At 41.0% G+C, this 17,066-nt stretch overlaps 1 protein-coding gene and 1 long non-coding RNA gene across 4 annotated transcripts in view; one reads left to right on the top strand and one right to left on the bottom strand.

Annotated features, from left to right (window-relative positions):
• LOC123284788 (uncharacterized) overlaps positions 1–11,947 on the bottom strand; it is an 88,583-nt gene extending 76,636 nt beyond the window's left edge. Inside the window, exon 1 of the long non-coding RNA XR_006526150.2 lies at positions 11,687–11,947. This is a non-coding gene — a long non-coding RNA (uncharacterized lncRNA). The remainder of the gene's footprint in view (positions 1–11,686) is intronic.
• C1QTNF7 (C1q and TNF related 7) overlaps positions 1–17,066 on the top strand; it is a 101,700-nt gene that overhangs the window by 58,317 nt on the left and 26,317 nt on the right. The window lies entirely within an intron of this gene.

The following is a 17,066-nucleotide window of genomic DNA, read 5'->3' as shown; positions in this document are numbered from 1 at the left end:
AATATAGATAGATAGATAGATAGATAATTGATAGATAGAGATAGATACATACATAAAGAAGGAGCTGCTCTTGTGGAATGATGAAGGTGAGGACGTGGCTGGCCTATAAAGGTAGAAACTTGCCTGCTCAGTCACCAACACCTCCCTCCGTCTCAGGCCTAAAGAGAGCTCAAGGCTCCCCTAGGGACCATTTTGGATGCCTTTGAGCTGATCTAATCAGCTTGCCTTATAGATGAGGAAAATAAAGCCGGACAATCAAAGCAACTTGCCCAAGAGCACTCAACTGGACATTGGTAGAGTGGACTAGGAGCCCAGTGTTACCGACTGTATGTTCATGTTTCCCCCACATCCCTATGTTGAAGCCCTAACCCTTAATGTGACGGCATTTGGAGGTAGAACCTCTGGGAGGTAGTTAGGTTTAGATGAAGTCATGAGGGTAGGGTCCCTGTGATGGGATTAGTGTCCCTATAAGAAGTGGAAGAGAGACCAGAGCTCTCTCTTGCCATCATGCGAGGAAATAACAAGAAGGCAACCGTCTGTAAGTCAGGAAGAAGGTCCTCGCCAGGAATCATATTGTCTGGCACCTTGATTTTGGACCTCCAAGCCTCCAAAACTGTAAGAAATAAAATGTGTGTTGTTTAAGCCCCCAAGACTATGGTATTTTGTCATAGCAGCTGAAGCTGACTAAGACACTCAGTCTCCCCCAGGCCAGTGCTCCTTCTAGTACGTCAGTTGGGGTCCAAGGACACATGGAATTTTCAGATCAATTTTCAATTCCACTTCTGCTCAGAAACATTTCTAACTGAAATGTGCCACTCTCTAAAATTGTTCGATTTTCCAAAACCAAGAAAAGGCAAACTCATTTTATCAAACATCTATGTTCCTGAAAGGCTGTATACAAGTGAAACATTATTGACATAAACAATGCAAATTTGCTATTGTTTTCATTCTGCTGGGCATCACTGCATCACTGGAGCGATGGTGCTCAGCGCCAGGTCCCACATTCAAAAGGTCTGGGGAGCTTGTTAAAAATCCAAGATTCTGGGCAAACCTAGGAGATTCTAAGTCATCAAAACTTGAGAATGGATCCCTGATACCTGTGTTGGTTTAGTGCTCCCCATTTACAGCGGTTTCCTCAGGGAAGACAAACTGGGAAATGAGGGATGGATGTGGAAGGAAGCCGCTTTCACTACACATGCTTTTTAACATATGAATTTTTCAAACACCATTGTGTACTGCTTATTTAAAACTAAACTAAACTTAAAAATTCCCCATGCACAGCCATGGTAGGGAACTACGAATCTAGTGGAACACTGTAGGGTCCCTTAAAAATGGAGCGTTACACAGAATCCATTTGGGGGTCTCGGGGCAGCCTGGTTAGTGAGAGTACTGCATGAGATAACGAGCTGTGGAGTCCTATGGTCCAGGGTCTGAGCCTGCCTCTGCCTCAACTAGCGTCACTTTTCTGAGTATCTCGTCTGCAAAATCCATAAAATAGGACCTAGCTAAGAGCTTGTGAGGATGAATGAAGACAGTAAACACAAGGCACTCAGCACAGAGCTTGGCACAGAGTGAGCCCTCAATGCGTGAGAGCTGTTCTTCCTCTTTTTTCTCTCCATAGCCCCCGCGCTGGAATGGAGGTTATTGATATGATCAGAACTGAATAATTTTGGAAAGCAAACCTCTTCTTTGTTTCCTGAAATCAAATCAGTCGGCTTAAAGCAAGAAAGTGTGTGTGCTAAAGCAGTCCCCACATACCCTGCGAAGTGCTGATAGCCAAGATGTCTCTCCCCAGTTTTCTTGCATCAGTACCAATCTAGGTAATCAGCGCTCCTTAGGGCATTTTCATTTGGAGTTGTAAACATGTGCATTCATAATTTTCTGGGACATCTTCCATGCTATTTTGAAGCTTTGGCTTATTGGTCCACATATTTTTAAACTAATTTTTTCCTTTGATATCTAAATAACTATGTTACTAAATATTTGGAAAATGGAGAGAAGAAAAAAACAATTCAGAAGTCCACCACCTTAACACAATGGATGTTAGTATTTTGTTATATTTCCTGCTAGACTGTTAATGTGTGAATTATAACCATTATAAACATTGTATCCACACTGAATACAATTTCATCTTCTGATTTTTCTCTTAACAGTATATTGCAAATATTTTCCCTATTATGGAAAAGTCATTATAATCATACCTTCGACTAGGTGCATAATATTCCACCACAATATATTTAGCAATTCCCCTATTATCTAACATTTCGATCTATTCCAATTTTTTTGCTGTTTTTAGTGTTGCAATGAATATCTTTGTATGTAGATATGTTTGTTGAATTAAGAACTATTTCTTTAGGCTAAATTCACCCAAACGGCAAGTCTTCTGTTTTTCAAATACAGAATTACATTAGAGAACAGTATTACCCTAGCTAGATAAACTTAGAAAACTCACAACCATTTCATGTGAACGTGCTTGCTCTCTGGTTTTCAGAATTACCAGGGGAATAGCTTCTGCAAAGCAGAAACAAGGCAGCCTGTGATCCGCCAGAAACAAACAGAATTGCAAAAAGTTCAAAGGGCAACATTTGATTTGGCTGCTACAGCTTCAACATCAATTTTGAATTACAACCAGGAGACAAAACAGCGTTTTGAGAAGCATCAGTGCCTGTCATCCAAATTGCATCCCTTTTGCCACATGTGAACAGGAAGAAAAAGAAACTGCCATTGGCCCCCACTGAAAGAAACTCTCTGTGGTGATGAACATGTATACTAACTAAAATAATCCTTTGATACCAGTTGACAACGGTCTAGTGAGTTTCTATCAGCACCTTACAGCAACAATTCGTTCATTTCCCATTATTCCAGGAAGACAGTACATTCATTTCAATAAGAAATTGTTTATATTATTAGCAATGTATGTTTATTAAGCACTTACCATGTGCCAATGTCCTAATACGTACCCTAAACATATGCTAACTTTCATCCCATTTTACAGAAGGTGCACTGAGGCATGGAGAGACTGTCATTCTCTCAAGATCACATAGTTAGTAGATGGTAGAGTTTGGCTTCAAACCCAGGCATGCTGGCTTCAGAAAGCCTTGTCCGCAGTCTCATTGCTGCCTGGGGCTCAGGCAGGATCTCCTGGTTTCACCTGCATTAGTTTCCCTTTGCTGCTATAACAAATACCACAAACTTAGCAACTTGAAACAACACAGTTATTGTCCTACAGTTCTGGAGGTCAGTCTAAATGGGTTCACAGAGCTGTGTTCCTTCTAGAGGCTCTGGAGGAGAAGCAGTTCCCTTGCCTTTTCCATCTTCTAGACGCTGCCTACATTTCTCACCTGATGATCACCTCCTCTATCCTCAAAGCTGTCAGATAGCATCTTTTCTATCTGATTCTGTTTCCCTCTGCTTCCATCTCACCTTGCCTTTTCTCTATAACTCCAACTCTCCTGCCTCCTTATTGAAAGGACCCTTGAGATTACTTCAGGGGACCAAACTGGATAATCCAGGGTAATCTCTCTCTCTCAAGATTCCTAACTTAATCACATTTGCAAAGCCCCTCTGCCATGTAAAGTAACATATTCACAAGTGCTAGGGGTCAGGACGTGGACATCTCTGGGTGACTGTTACTCAGTTTACCACATCTGGGAAGTAAATAAAGATAAAAGACAACGCGAAAAGTCACAAGTGTACTTGCAGAGCTACTTTTCAGGAGATGATATGAGAGAAAAACTCTTAGATTTAGCATTCCAGCAATCCCAACAGAACCAGCACTAGGAGACAGAGAGAGCACAAAAAAAAAACACATTATCAACCCCTCTCGGTTTTCAAGCACCTAATATGATCCACATGCTTCACTTACCTTAATTCATCATCACAACCCAGACAGGGAGCATCCTTGTCCCCAAAACAGAGATCAGAAAACAGAGGCTCAGATTAGTTATGTAATTCTCCAGAGGTCACACGGCTAGCATCACTGGTGGGCATCAGGCCTGTGATTAAGACCCAGGTGAGCTGACCCCAAAGCTCCGGTCCTGTCCACCCTGCCCAGACAACTGATGCCAAAATTGAGCAAGATGAACAGCACCAGCACTGGGGATTTACAATAACAGGAGGCAGCCCTCTGCATACGACTCCTCCATCTCCAGCCCCGTCACAGCATTTTATCACTAATTTACTTATTTATTTGTTTGTCTAAGTGTTTAATATCTATCTCTCCAGAAAGGTAAGGATCTTGTCTGTTGCTGACTACCATCACCCCAGCTCCGAGAACAGGCCAGGCACATAGTAGACACTAAATAAATGTTTGTGGAATAAATGAATCATGCTCCTTTGACCCGGAGAGAACCAATGTGAGCAAACTCCACCCCTTACAACATGGATGGGATGCTAAAAATTAACCAACACCCCAACAAGACTTCTCAACAGCCAAAATAAGCAATTCCAAGTCCAAGTTAACACACTATCTCTTTGGAAAACCCCTTGAGAATTAATCCAGAGCCTGTGTTCTCTTTTTGAAACTTGATTTCTAACCAATTGTTGAGCTCTTTATTGCTCTACTTACTGCTAAAAGGGATATGCTTCAGTTATAGTTACAATTAAAGTGGAAGATTATCCATGTAAAATACAGATTCCAAGGGAGACAGGTAACTGCACCCTTCTGTCGATATCATAGAATTCAAGAGACCCATCAGGAAGTCACAGCCTCTGTAGATGGAGACAGGGATTCAGAGACACTGATTCGTTACATTTCTCATGTTGCCAAGTTGCAAAGCCCCAACCCTAACATTCACGTGCTCCCCATTCAGCCCTTTTCAAGAATGATCATCTCAGTGTTCAGGTCCCATCTTCTGAGACACACAGAACTAGACAGAATGACCTGGACTCAGAGAGACAGTATTCTTTCATGCATACAGGACATTGTCATTATGACAATGTGCATTTAAGTATTTTTAAATTTTGACTCTGCATGTAAGTGCAATGACTGTTGCCTTTTTGATTCACACTTTGACCTCAAATATACATCACTGGTGGCAACTGTTCATTTCTTTTTTTTTTTTTTTTTTTTTTTTTTGAGGAAGATTAGCCCTGAGCTAACTACTGCCGGTCCTCCTCTTTTTTCTGAGGAAGCCTGGGCCTGAGCTAACATCCGTGCTCATCTTCCTCTACTTTGTATGTGGGATGCCTACCACAGCATGGTGTGCCAAGCGGTGCCATGTCCACAACAGGGATCTGAACCAGCGAATCCCGGGCCGCCAGGAAGCTGAACATGCGCACTTAACCACTGCGCCACCAGGCTGGCCCCTGTTCATTTCTTATCTATTTCCTCTCTCCCCTAGCATACTTTAAACTTCTTCACAGCACATAAGTGGCTTAATCATCTTTAATTTCTAACCTTAGTGATTGAAATCTGCCCAATGAATGAATAAATGTGTCAAATAAATAAATGTCTTTAATTGTAAAACTAGTGCATAATCATTAAGAATTTCAGAAATAGAGAAAGATAGAGAGGAACAAAAATTGTTCAATGATTATAAAAGAAAAACGAGAAACTTTGTTATATTTATCTCTGGTTTTTGTTTTTTTAATGTACGGTGCTTTTTCTTTCTTTTTATTTTTCTTCTTACAAAATCATATGCACACGTTTCTGTGTTCGGACTTTTTCACTAAACATTATAACATAAACATTGCCCCATGCCATCTCATACTCCTGAAGCTTGATTGAAACTAAAGAATGTTCTAACGTGGCTCTTAAGGGCACAAACAAATTTTATGCCACTGGACACATTATTAGCCTCAACTCTGGTGTGATCCACAGAGAACTCCGCCTGCATCCCAACTATTATAAATCAGTTCCCCGCCTCTTCTAGAAAATCTGTTTGTTTTTCCTCCAGTACCTTTTACAATATGTGACCTAAACAGAGATGCCTCCATTTCTTCTCAGCGTGATAAGCAGCAACAGCCATCTAAATCTCTCCCTAAAACCATTCAATCAGAGTCTTTTGGCAAAACATGGTGTTGGGCATTCTGGTTTTAGTACTGTTCTATTGACTTTTTTTTCTATTAAAATAAATGTTTTCATGAACTCACAAAATGTGTTAGTCATAACCATCACAGAGTTCCAGTTGATGATTAAAAAACAAACTAGGTTTGGGAAAAAATTCAAGATGCCTTCCATACTCCAAATTCGTTCCCAGTTAATAGAGAACAGGGTCCAATGCCTTGAAACCAAACATATTTTTGTGAAACCAAACATCATAAAACATGAGTGAGAGTACCCTTGCATCACTTGGGGCACTAAGATTAATAGCTACGCTGAAAGCATTTGCTTTACACTTGCTCAACTGTACAAATACATCTTTTCACAGAACAAATCCAAAACCTTCGCCAGTCCCAGATGTCTAAAATCTAAGACTCTTTGTTGTCAAATTCCTCAATGAGGAGGTGTAGAAGAGGAGAATTTGGGACTTTGACCAAATGTTTAAATCTGGCACCAGGAAGAGAAGGAGCTAAAATTTACATTAAAGAACCAAAAAAGAAAAAAAGAGAGAGAGGGGGAAGAGAAAATATACTGAGATAAATATCCACAAATAATCTCTTATATAATCAACGTTTTCTTTCTTTGAGAAAAAGGACATTCTTTTCATTTATACAGGATTTGTCCATTAGGTGGGTAGAGTGAGTCTGTTTCATTTTTATGTAGCATTTGTTGACTTTTTTTAAACCAAAAGGAAAATGCTTATTGCATCTCACAGAAAACTTGGAAAACACAATAGAAATGAAAGTAAAAAATACAAATCACCCATAACCCTCTCTACCAGCCTGGACAGCTAGCCAGTAGAGGCACCAGCTCTTACCACAACATCCAAATCCGCCTCTATTGGGCAGACTCAGCCCTCCGTCCCAACGTGTCCTGGTGTCTCTGACAGCTTCTCTTCCATCTGAGGGAGGAGGGGCTAACTATGGGAAGCTGATTTCTGCAGTGTGTTAGATCTCACGTTGACATTACATTTATCCTAAGATAGGAGCTGTGGCCCCAACACACCGCATCTGAGTCTCATGACTTCAAAGTCCCTCCTTTTACGTTAAAGTCAGAGGCTTCAGTAGAAAGAGAGTTAAGCTGACATTTGGCCTACTCTGCCCTCGTGCTCAGCTATTGCACTGTTTCGTCTTAGCTTCATTTCTCTATATGAAAGAATGTCCAACAAGAACCCAAGTAATGGTAGACTTTTTTTATTTGCTTCAGATCTTTTAAAGAAATGAAAAATTACAGTTTAGCTAAAGCTCTATTTTGATCCTTTCCTTGCTCCTCAGTTAACCATCCAGGCTGAAGCTAGTATATTTCAATCCCATGCATTATTTTTTATCGAGACGAAACTTCACTAACAACAATTCACCATCTTAAAATAAACAATTCGGCGACATTTTGCACATTAACAATGTTGTACAGCCACCACTTGTATCAAGTTCCAAAACATTTTCATCACCCCAAAAGAAAAAACCCTGTACCCATGAAGCAGTCACTGCCCATTCCTCACTCCCACCTCCACCCTTGACAACCACCAATCTACTTTCTGTCTCTATGGATTTACCTATTCTGGATATTTCATACAAATGGGTTCCTACAACAAGTGGCCTTTCATGTCTGGCTTCCTTCACTTAGAATAATGCTTTTGAGGTTCATCCATGTTGTAACAGGTATCAGTACTCCGTTCCTTTTTATGGCTGACCAATAATTGGTTGTATGTCTATACTGTCTGATTAAGCTCAGTTGAGTTCCATGCACACCAGGTTGCTGCCTGCTGCATTGTGCCAGGATTTCTAATTCGGTGATGATCTAAGGACACTGATCCCCTAATGCACAAGCCAGGTGGGAGGTGCAGGCAGGAAGTGTAGCTGGATGCTCTGGCACACGGTCTTTGCTAACAACAGACCTGGATTTGAGCCACAGCTCTAGCACTTCAGTAAAATGAGTGTGTAAAGGTAATTAGCCTCTTTATGCCTTTGTTTTCTCACCTGTAAAACCAGGGTGAAATAGTAACCACCTCATATAGGGGTGCTGAGCATAGCACACAAGATGATGCACATAAAACTTTGTCTAATGACTGACACACAGTAAGTGACAAATTCAACAAATTTTTTAAATGTTTTTCAAGCACCTACTATGTGGCAAGCATTATTTTAGTGGTAGGGATACAGCAGCAAGCAAAACAATACACAATAGAGAGCCCACAGTCCAGAGAGGAAGCAGGCGAGATAAAATGGAGTTTGCCGCCGGTTTAGTAATAGGGTGGGGTAGTATGCGAGCAGAGAGAAGGTGCACCGGAGTTAGCTGGTGTGGATGAGTGCAGAAGGGGCTTCCCACGGGACGCTATGTGTGATCCATCAGAACTTAAACAAAAATATGTTCAAAATCTCTCCGTTTCTCTCTTTATCTCCTGCCACCAGAGTGACCAATCAAGATCATCTTTTGCTGGCTTGGCTACACCAGACTTCCAAATGATTACCCATCTCTTCTCCCCACCCCTCTCGAATTCATTCTCCACACAGAAACCGGAGAATCCTTTTAAGCATAATAGATTATGGTTCTCCCTGCTTGATGGCTCTCATTGCTCTTAAGATAAAATCCAAAGTCTTCAATCCCTGAAATGATTTGACCTCACCTATTTCTCTCACATCCTCTGTTGTAGACCAGACCACCTTGTCTATAAGGTCCAATCCACTGTCCTTTCATTTTCTAGAATTCCTGAAACCCTCTCCTGCCCCAGGCCCATCACACATGCTGTTCTCCCTTCCTAGAGGGCTCCTCTCCTGTCTTCACCTGGCTGAGTCATCCTCAAGAATCCCCTTAAATGTCCCTTCCTTAGAGGGGCCTTCCCTGACCCCACGAACTAAAGTAGGTCCCCCATTTTAATCTCTATCAGCGATCTCTCTTCTTTTTCTTTGTAGCAGTTGCTGTCTTCAGTGTATGTTGTTGCTTACTGAAAAGTAGTAAATATAGCAGTTAAAAGTCTATAATTGTGTGGTCTGAAGCAAGCTACTCACCTCTTGTGCCTCAGTTTTTCGATGTATAAAATGAAAATAATAATAATATTAACTATCTTCTATGGTTGGAAGAAGATGAAGCGGGTCGATGTGTGTGAAGCCCTCGGCAGATTGCTGAGCCCGGAGCAGCACTCAGTGAAGGTCCTGACTGCTGTCCAGCTCCCTTACCCACAGCAGACTCAGAGGCCTCATCAAGTCTGCTCATCACTGTGAACCAAAGCCTGGGCACAGAGGTGAAGATTAATGAGGATTGTTTTTTAATGAGTATGGGGTTGAACTAGGTGGAGAAAAAGAGAGAAAGATGCAAAATCATGGCTCTCCAAGAGAATGAAGTGTGTATGAGGACTAGAATGGACTTGCCTAACTCTGGACCTCAGCGTGTGGCCAGTGGCCAGTACAGAGGGATGCTGAATAAATGTCAGTGGAATGAATAAACTGCCTGGAGCTGGTAGAGTTAGTTAGCTTTCAGCTGGAACTAAAAAAGTGGTAAGTTTTAGAGAGACTGAAGGGCAAAGGAAGGCCAGACTACAGCAAATGACCAGGGTAAAGGTCACCTGTAGGTCTGGGTCAGTATAGAGTCTTGAGGGGAGGGCTAGGAGGCCTCACACCTTGGGTGTGGAAGAGTTAGAAATGGATTGTACCTCCCTGGTCACATGACTCCTCCCTAGTCATGTGATTCTGCTCTCTGAGCACGGGCCCCTGGAAAGCTCTTTAAGACTGGATGGAAGAGGAGCCCCGAGCGCTAAGGGCCTCTGGTACCCTTGAGCCCCAGCCATTACAGGGGGCGACTATTCTGTCCCAACACACAACCGTCTCTGGTGTCCTGCCAAAGATGTCTACCAGGAGACAATGAGATAACTTTAACCCAGGCAATGTGTGTCATCACCTATATCCAGTCTGCCAAGGCAGGTGGAGCACTTACTGTGTGCCTGGCAGGGTACTAACTCTGTGAAATCACACATGACCAGGACTTAACCCCTTGGCTGAGGTTGGGTAGGGAATTTGGAGCCACTCAACCAAGAGACAGTACAATTGTCAATACTGCTGTGGAACAAACTTCCATGTTCTCTCCACAAAACACAACAGCAGTGGAGGTCAGCTTTGCTGACCTTTAAAGTTGCTTCCAAATCGGAGATTCTGTGCCTCTGTCTGTGTCCAGGGACTAACAGTGCCTGACTGTTAAGGAGCTTACATTCCCCTGGATTTTGTTTTCATACAGAGATGAGGCAGTGTAAATTCACACAGCCTTTTGGAAAGCAGTTTGGCAGCTTGTACCCAGAGAGACATAAAACATTCAAATCTTTTGACCCAGTAATTCTATTTCTGGGAATCTATCCTAAAGAAATAATCCTAAATAGAGACAAAGGCTTATGCACAAAAATTTTCAATGTAATCTCATTTATAATAAAAAAAGAATGGAAACAGCTTAATTGTCCAATAATAGGGAGAAGAAGATTAAATAAATTATGGTAGAACAACTTGATGGATATTGTTTGGCCATTAATGGTTCCAAAGAATAATAGAGGAGAAATGCTTGTGATATAATATTAGGTTAAAGAAAAAGAAAGCTCATGGTCCCAATCCCACTTCTGGGTATATATCCAAAGGAAATGAAAACAGTATATCAAAGAGATATCTGCATATGCATGTTTATTATATTTACAATAGTCAACATATGAAAGCAACCTACATGTCCATCAATGGTTGAATGAATAGAGAAGATGTGGTATATATAATGGAACATTATTTAGCCATGAGAAAGGAGGAAATTGTACCATTTGCAACAACATGAATGGACCTTAAGGACATTGTACTAAGTAAGATAAATCAGACAGAGAAATACAAATGCTGAATGATATCGTTCATACATGAAATCTAAAAACGCCAAACTCATAAAAACAGAGAGTAGAATGGTCATTACCAGGGGCTGGAGGGTGGGGGAAATGGGGAGATGTTGTTTAAGGGTACAAACTTGCAACTAGTAGTAAATAAGTCCTGGAGATCGAATACACAGTACAGTGAATATAGACAACAATATTGTGTTATAATCAGCAAACTTGCTAAGAGACTAGATCTTAACTATTCCCACCATAAAAAAGAAATGATAATTATGTGATGTGAGAAGGTGCTATCACTATGGTGGCAATCATATTGCAATATACAAATGTATCAAATCAACACGTTGTACACCTTAAATTTACACAATGTTATGTGTCAAATATATTTCAATTTTTAAAAGAGAGAGAAAGAAAAAGCAAACAGCAATAGTAGATGGGTAATATATATCTTTGAACAAAAGATCTATGCGCTCAGACACACCCACACACAGCACAAAAAAAAAAAAAAATTAAAATGGAAACCGTGGTTACCTGAGAGATAGAACTATAAGATTATTTAACTTTTATTTTTCTACTTCTCCTCTTGTACAAATTCTTTAAATCTAAATAAAATATGAATAATTCTATGTGACAATTATACTCAGCCTATAGGGCATAGAAAAAAATTTTGAGGTAAAAAAGAACAAATATATTTCGATGAAAAAATTTGTAGACTATGAGTAGGAAAAAATATTAGAAGGAAATTACACACACACACACACCCTGCCAAAAAAACAAAGAAAAAAAGAAACAAACCAAACCTGCTACTGGTTGTATTAGAATCCTGGTCAGTGCTTGTGTGGTTTTCTCACCCCCCCTTGCCCAAGGGTGTGATCCACCATAGCCTTTCACTCTCGCCTTCCTCCAACCCTTCTGGACATGGCAGTCCAAGAGATCTTTTTCAAAATGTATGTACGGTCTTGTCGCTCCAGAGCTTACCCTTCCCTTGCTTCTTATTGACTTTCAGATAAAGTCCAAGATCCACAACAGACTTTCACCTCCCCTACAGTCGGCCTCTCCCCAGCCTTCGCCCTCATCTCTCAGCATCTCTCCTCACATTCTTCCACTCCAGCCTCCTCACCAGCTTTCTCTCACTTTCCCCAAGGCATTCTGTTCTCTCTCAGCGCCAGGTTTTTACTCAAGCTGTTAGCTCTGCTGGAAACCACACCCTCATACTTATTTTCCAGGATGCCTCTCAGTCATCCTTCAAGTCTCAAGAAGTCATTTCCTCAGAGAGAGTTTCTCTAACCATGTAGATGAAATTATTCTGAAAACACAGATCTAGAGCCCAGAAGGAATGCCACCAAAAACACGCATTTCCTAGCCCCAGCAAGAAGGTAAATTTTAAACCTTATTTTTTAAAAAACAAAAAGAAAAAAGGATGTCTCTGACTTAGAGTTGTTTCTCTCTCAACCAACAGAAACCAATGTTTCTTGAGTAGCACAAATGTCAGCCAGTGAGATGCATTACTTTATGAATCTTCACAACAATCTTACTTGGTTTGAGCATTTTTAAATTTTTGATTTATGGAAGAGAAACCCTATGGTTCTGAGAGGTCATGCAAATTGCCCAAAGTCACATGGCTGGGCAATAATGACTTTGACCCTCAAAGCCAGCTGTCTTACTCTGCCAGCTGACACAAAGAAATGTCAGCGGGAAGGGAGAAGATGTGGAGACTCCTGCTAATTTAGATTGTGGTAACATTCCACTACTTTTGTCCTTTTTTGCTAAAATTGCTATGTTCAGCTTTCTTCCCAGGCACACTGTGAGTCACTCTTGGATTTCCCAGCTCTCTCTCCGCTGGGATGGAGTCGGCAAGAATGTTGTTTTGACTGGAAGGGGATGTGTGTGCAAGAGGTACCACCTGCTGTTAAATCTTTGCCTTTGTTGGGTCCATTGTAGCTCTTGACTCTGAACTTGGCTCATGTCCACCCATCCCCTCCCCAGAGTGCCTCACGTCTTTTCAACAAGAAGCAAAGCAGAGAACAAGAGTCTTCCATTATCTGGGTAAACGTTTAGAAACCCCAGACAGTTTGAATAGACCTGAGATGCCTGAAAAGAAGTGGGCTTATGGGTTTTCAATAAATGTAAGCTATGAGTATTATTATTATTATTACTGCTTTTATGCCTAAATCTGTCACACAGACAGTCTCAAAATCCTCAGGATAGAGAGGTTTGCATCACTGAACGGCCATGTTGCCTTTGGCATCCCTGCAACCAAGGATGGGCCTCTGAAGGGATTTCAGGTGCAAACAAGCTGAGCTCAGAGAGCACGGGACAGAGGATGCATCCATCAGTTCCTCAAAGAACAGCAGCCAAAGCTGCAGAAGTCAGGACAGTGGCGACAGTGACAGCACTAGTAACCCAGCTGACGTTTGTTGAGCACCTGCTATGTGCTAGGCAACATGTGACTCGTTTTCTATGGGTCATTGCAATTAACCTTTACAACAAACATAGGAGCTTAGCACTATCACTGTCCTCATTTTAAACTAAGGGTTTGGTTTTAGAGACAGACAAATTTGACTTTGAATGTCAAATCTATCACTTAATAGTTGTGTGATCTTGGCAAATTCTCTCACTGGGGATCCTCAGTTTCCACATCTGTGATAAGAAGATAATATCTACTTTACTAAGTGGTCAGAACTCACTGTGGCTAGCATATAAGAGGTGCTTAATAAATGGATGCTATTATTTGCTGCCTTCAAATTAGGAGTCCCGATAAACGGTGTTCACTATTAGCTCCTTGAAGAACTTTCTCTGGGCTGCCAGCTGCACCCCTTCAGATAGGACCCTTGTGCTAGCCCACTGGCTAATGTCCTGGGAGACCAGATATGTGCATCTCAGTGACCACACCTGCCCAGCAGAGAAAGAGTAGTCCTATGTAGCCACCTGGAAGGGAGACCAGATGTTTTTGGCCTCCAAGGTGCTCTGGGAATCCAAGAGCAAGATGGGTCTCACCATTCCAACCAATGCTATCCCACGTACTAGCCCATAATCCCTCTTCCCATTCACATCGGCTATGATGTTCTCTTGTATTTTCCCCCTGGCCAGGTTCTGCCAAATGGATGCCTTTGAGCTAATTCGTTATTATTCTTAACAAATTGGAGGCTATTGTTACCTGGCTGCCAGGAGCTTCCTGTTTCTTCTCCTAGCAAGATGAGGAGACTGAGTTCCCCGGGAGAACTGCTCCCAGGACAAAGGATATCCCCCAAATGTGCCGTTCTGAAACCACAGTTAACTTGCTGACCTCAGAGGCCCCCCTCCTTCCTCTTTGCTTTGTCTCACATCAGCCCACCAGGTAAAATCCCCGCAGGATTTCTTCACTCCTCATGTCCAATCCACAGTCTAGCCAGACATTTTAGGAGAAGCAATTATTGTGAGAAATCTTAGAACATTCTGCTTGAAACCAAACTCTTCACACCTTTGTTCCAACAATTACCACCTATGTGACTTGGGGCAACTTCCTTACCCTCCTAAAAAAAAAAAGTTTATATAGATATGCAATGGGAATAATAATATTCATTCAGCAGTTATTTGTCGAGAGCCGCTTATGATCCATGCACCGCTCTAGTAACTAACAAGTCCTTGCTCCTCATCCTCATGGAGCTCAGGACGCGGCACACCCACCTCCTGCAACTGTTAGGAAGATAAAATAAATATTAGGTGCTGGGACAGTGCGTTAAATACCAGTGAGCTCTCTTCTTTGTTATCAACATTAGTATGATTTTCATCATTATTGTGAATGTTTTTATGCTTTTAGAATCCAGTTCAAAATTCAAATACTCAAAATGCTTTCAAATCAGACATCTAGCTTTAATCAACACTTTAACATGGAAACTACCCATGAATAAGGTCTAAGTTCAATTAATATTTATTTATTCCTCAAGTGCTTGAAAAATACTAGATATTCAACACACGTTTGTTTACCATGTATTCTTTGTCACTGTAGATTTATTTTTTTATTTGGGTCTTAAAATTACAGAGTGAATTTAATTATTGGAATACTTTTAAATAGAAGAGTGATATTATTCATTAATTTAGCCAATATTCACTTATCAAATGCCCATTGTTTGGGTTCACTTTAGCAGCAGACTAGAGGTTGGACTCGAAGGCAAAAGACTGCAAGAATGGAGAGAGTAGTTATGAGGATGGCGCAAGAGATCAGGTGAGAGACATCGAGGCCTAAACTGAGTGGTTGCTGTAGGAAAGCTGGAGAGTTATTTGCTTGGCTGTTGATACACACCCATCAGTGGTTGCCTCCAGAACCAAATCAGCATTGGAGACTACTTTTCTTGCTCTTATTTTGGCATCTAATTAGAATTAGTCATTAAATCAACCAGCATATATTGAGCATTTGCAGATTCTGGGCCTTGGTTACATGTAGATGACGCAAAAATGAATGAGACAGGGTTCTTGCCCCAAAGGAGCTCATTGGAAGGTATACATTCTTCTTCCTGAGTCTGTATCAGGTGTAACTCATGTACAGACTGCAAAGCCCTTAAAAGTAGAGGTTGGCTTCCCTACATTTATTGGAGGCCCCGGTAAACAGTACTCCTATTCCCTGCCAGAGCTTTATGCAAATTGAGAAATAAAACAAAGGATTGTTGGCATTCATATTGTGGAAATAAATGAAGACCAACCAAATGAGAACAAGAAAAGGCTATTGATTCAGGGTTTGCTGTAGCAAGGGAGTCAGCCACCATCCCTTGCATTTCGGCAGAGGTTCAAAGGTAGGCACCCAGGAGTAAGAAAGCTTTATTGTGAAAAGGAGGGAAGGTTTCAAGTAGGTCTTGATTGGAGGCAGCTGTGATAGGAAAGCTGGAGGAGGGCACGCTATTTGATTGGTCAGAGTGCATATTTGGATTTCTTGGTTGCCCCTAAGTCAGAAGTGGGGACAAACATTAGGGAGGCTGTCAGTTATTAATCAAGTCCTGGCTATTTGGGGCCAATTGTTATAGGGGTTATTGTTTGGATTCCTGGATTGTTACTATAGATAGCAGTCTTACTTCCTACAAGTCTAACTTCTAGCAGGCTGGCTCCCTGGGGTGATTATGGTAGTTTCCTGGGTAGGTTGGTTTCCTGGGTAGGTTGCTTCAGGTTGTAGGTCAAAGTCTGTTGTAAATATGGTCTGGCCATTGTCTGTTGGAATATTCAGTCTCTCACTATGCAAAAGATCAAACCTTGGAACTAACCTCACCCTGTATACAAAAATGAAAAGGGATCACAGACCTAAACGTAAAGCCTAAAACTATAAAATTTCTAGTGAGAAATATTTGTGACCTCGGGTTTGGCAAAGATTTCTTAGATAGGAGACAAAAACACTAACTATAAAGGAAAAATGTACTAAATGGGACTTGATGAAAATTAAATGCTTCTCTTCAAAACACGTGATTAATAAAATAAAAAGTCAAATCACATACTGGAGAATATTTGCAAAACAAACATCTGATATATATCTAGAAGACATAAATTCTTAACAACCAGAAATAAGCAGATAAATAACCCAAAATGAACACAGGGTTTGAACTGAAACTGATTCTTCAACAAATAAAATATGTGGATGGCAAATAAGCACATGAAGAGATGCTCAACATCCTTAGGGCAGTGCAAATTAAAACCACAACACAATGGCAACACCAATTAGAATGGCTAAAATTTGAAAGTAAAATTAACAATACCAAGTGCTGGTGAGGATGTGGAGCAGCTAGAACTTGCATACATTGCTTCTGAAAATGCAAAACGGCATAGCCTCTTTGGAAAAGAGTTGGCATTTCCTATGAGGTTAAATATACACTTAGCACATCTGCCAGCAATCCCTCTCCTATTTACCCAAAAGAAATGGAAACAGATGTCCACACAAAGATCCGTGCATCAATGTTTATTGGAGCTTTAATTCAGAACAGCCAAAAACTGGAGACCAAATGATGTCCATCGGTCAGTACATGGAAAAATAAAGTGGAGTACTGTGTACAATGGAATATTGCTCAGTAATGAAAGGAATATGAATGGTCCTCAAAAGCATTATGCTCAGTGAAAGACCAACTCAAAAGTTCACATATTGTATGATTCCATTTATATGACATTCTAGAAAAGGGAAAATTATGGGGACAGAAAAATTATATGGTCAGTGTTGCCAGTGGC

Source organism: Equus asinus, chromosome 3 (genome assembly GCF_041296235.1).
Source record: "Equus asinus isolate D_3611 breed Donkey chromosome 3, EquAss-T2T_v2, whole genome shotgun sequence".
In the NCBI taxonomy this organism is placed as follows: Eukaryota; Metazoa; Chordata; class Mammalia; order Perissodactyla; family Equidae; genus Equus; species Equus asinus.
Note: the sequence above shows the minus strand (reverse complement) of the source record. Positions and strands in the feature narration are given on the sequence as shown.